We start from the raw sequence: 3,041 nt of genomic DNA, 5'->3' as shown, positions 1-3,041 counted from the left end.
ATGCTAATTGGCTATCCTGGGGCTCTTGCCAACTAGCTGCATGCTCGACCTCCACCTGACAACTGCTGGTTCAGTCAGTTCACATAAAAGTAAACCCAATTTAAGCTTGTACATCAGACTGATCCAAACCTGCTTTTAAACAATACTTACAGTAGTCAAAGATTAGCTCCTGTCCACTATCTCCCATGTACTCTATGAGGCATCTCACAGTCACATCTCTCTTCTTCACTGCAGAGGCACTTGGGTCCTAGAGTTAAGAGAAGAATAATAAATAAATGAATTTTGTTGGCAATTTTACTCCAAATCTGTGATACCGTTATTAGAGCATGATTACAGATTCAGTTTAAACTTTTAAACCACTTTTAACCCACCTGTGTCACTTCCATCAACAAGTTCTTGATGCGCTGCAGTCACTCCTCCTTTTGCACTGAAGAGCTCCAGGAGTTTTGGAGTGTACCTGTCCAGTTGGGACATAAATGTTGATTCCAGTGGAACAGCAGTGCACCTTCGGAACGCTTCATTAATCTGTAAGACAGCAAATGTTGACCGTTAATGATATTAAGGGTATTAGTATACATTTTCAGGCAAAAAGTGAGTCTAGTATGTCATGTCCAAGTCACAATGGAAACTTGGTCAGGAAAAATAGAATGATAATACAATAGAATAGAATAGAAGATGTTCTACGAGTCGGTAGTGGCAGGCGCCTTCTTGTACGCCATGGCCTGCTGGGGCAGCGGGCTGAGAGCGAGGGACGCAAACAGACTGGACAAGTTGGTAGAGAAGGCCAGTAACGTGGTGGGAGTGGAGCTAGACTCTCTGGCGGTGGTGTCAGAGAGGAGAAGTCTAGCATCTTGACAGATGAGAGCAAAGGGATGTATAAGAGCATGGGCAACCTACATGAATGCAAGGCAAGGAATGGCTGTGTCCAAAGGTCCCATGGTGCAGTCTGTAATGCTTTAAAATGTCACTCTTGGTTGGTACAACAGTGCTGCACAACTTACAGGGCCATCCCATCTGTCATTGGAGAGAGAGAACAAAAAAGACTTATGGTTCATGTCTAACCTCTTGGATATATAAGCCTGATGAGAGCCCTTTATATCTGTTTTTTTTACACCCTAATATACTCTTTTGCAGTATTTCCTCTAGATTTTTTTGTAGCCACGGTGGTCTAAGTTGGAAACCTATAACAGTAGGGGGGTCCGGGGACATGCCCCCACGGAAGAAAAATTTGAAAATTTACCCTTTAAATGGTGACTACTGGTGAGATTTTTTTTTGGGGGGGGGGGATGTTGAGATTGAGACTTACACAATGAGTGTTATTCTTACAAGAGTAGTGTTTTGCCTAGGAGTGTGCATGGACAGCAGGTCTGAGGGGGCTTCAGATAGCTCTGTCAAGTGTATCTAGCTAGCTGCTAGCAACTTTTAATGCAAGCTAGTTAAGCAGCTTTAATGTGGCTGCTTATAAACTGAAGAATAAAATATTAAACTACCACGCAAAGAAAACGCTAATTATAAACTTCACAGCTATAAACAATGTTTGGTTGAAGTTAATGAGCTGTTGGAGGTAAGAGCACATTCGAAATGGCGGTCGGCGGGAAAAGTAGTAAACTAAATATAACATTGAACCATGCTTTTGAAAATGTATACATTTAAATCCTGGCAAATACTGACTTTTAACAATATAAATTGTTACTTACATGAGTTCGGTAAAGTGTTTTCCTTGGGCTCCGTGAAGAAACGTGTCTGGGCTTGTTCTTCCACAGCAGCATGCAGGTGGGCGGGTCCTGACGTTTTAGGTCTGATATAAACCTTTGAACTGAGTTTTGCTAAATCAATTTATGTTGGAAGTCCAATAAAATTAATTTTATCACATAAAAAAGTAAGTTACGAAAATATTCACACTTTTTACTTATAGATAACTCAAAAACTCTAAAATTAAAAATAAATTGATTTATTGGAATAAATATACTTTTAAAAATAAAGTAGAATGGACAAAACCACTGAAAGAGTTTTTACAGTGCAGTTACTTACACCAAAAAGTAATGCGTTACTGTGAAAAGTAACTATTTAGTTACTTCTTTTTTTCTTCTTTTTTTTAAAAGCTCCCATTAATGCCCTTTTTGCCTTCATTTCAGTACTGTTATTGCACTGGAGAATAATACAATCTGTTGATCAACTTGACATGCATTTTTATTTTCCTTTTAACATAATGAATGAAAAACAGTGCAACATAAAAAAGCATTCCTCCTTTCTTTAAACTTGGACCAATGACCATTAATAAAAAAGAAGTTTAAGTGCAACATAAGAAGAAACATCATCTTCCTTGAAACATAGGTAGTGAAATAAAGCCTGACATCTGGAGTGATGCTGCTGTCTTCCACACTTGGAGCCATGGATTGTAGAATCCTTGTTTTCAGTGGCAGGATCATTGACACAGATGGTGAAGTTTCAGTGCTCAGTAGAGATGGAACACTTTTGAGGGGTTTAAGCACCTGGAGGACCTCACCTGCCACTCTCACATCATCATCAGACAGGGTGACATTTGTCTTCAGGGTGTTGTGGGTCAATGCAGAGTATATAGCTGCCTGCTGCTCCAACATATCATAAGTGGAGTTCCACCTCGTTGGGACATCATGTATGAGCAGGCAGCTTTAGCATTTCTTGCTTTGTCTTAAGCACATGAGCAGCTGTTGTGCTTGGGTGGAAGTAAGAAACCTTCCTGATCCTCCCAAAGAGGCGCTCCATCCTATTGACTGAGATTCCCTTCTGTGATGCCAAATTCACTACATGTGCAAAGCACCTATCTGTGGTCCCAGTCCTGCCTCATTCTCTGTAATTATTTGATTTTTGGCATTATCACGTGTGACTGGGATATCTTTATCTTCCATTCCTCCACTGCTTGTGTCAGTACCTGCGCAAGGTGACTCTCGTAGAGGGGGCGTGTCTTCTCATCTCCCAGTCTGCTGTGATGAAGTGAGCGCTTATAGTTCCGCTGGACGTCCACCCGTCTGTCATGAGCGCAACAGATGATGCTCGGGATA

The 3,041-nt window shown here is 40.9% G+C and overlaps 1 long non-coding RNA gene across 1 annotated transcript; it reads right to left on the bottom strand.

The window, feature by feature from the left end:
• Positions 1-382: 382 nt before the first annotated feature.
• LOC140679041 (uncharacterized) lies at positions 383-1,763 on the bottom strand. The gene is made up of 3 exons (XR_012050621.1): positions 1,698-1,763; positions 898-1,014; positions 383-525 (listed from the first exon to the last, which is right to left on the bottom strand). It is a non-coding gene; the product is annotated as an uncharacterized lncRNA (long non-coding RNA).
• Positions 1,764-3,041: the final 1,278 nt, after the last annotated feature.

This window comes from Nerophis lumbriciformis, linkage group LG10, assembly GCF_033978685.3.
Source record: "Nerophis lumbriciformis linkage group LG10, RoL_Nlum_v2.1, whole genome shotgun sequence".
NCBI lineage: Eukaryota > Metazoa > Chordata > Actinopteri > Syngnathiformes > Syngnathidae > Nerophis > Nerophis lumbriciformis.
This window is presented reverse-complemented; position numbering and strand designations above follow the sequence as displayed.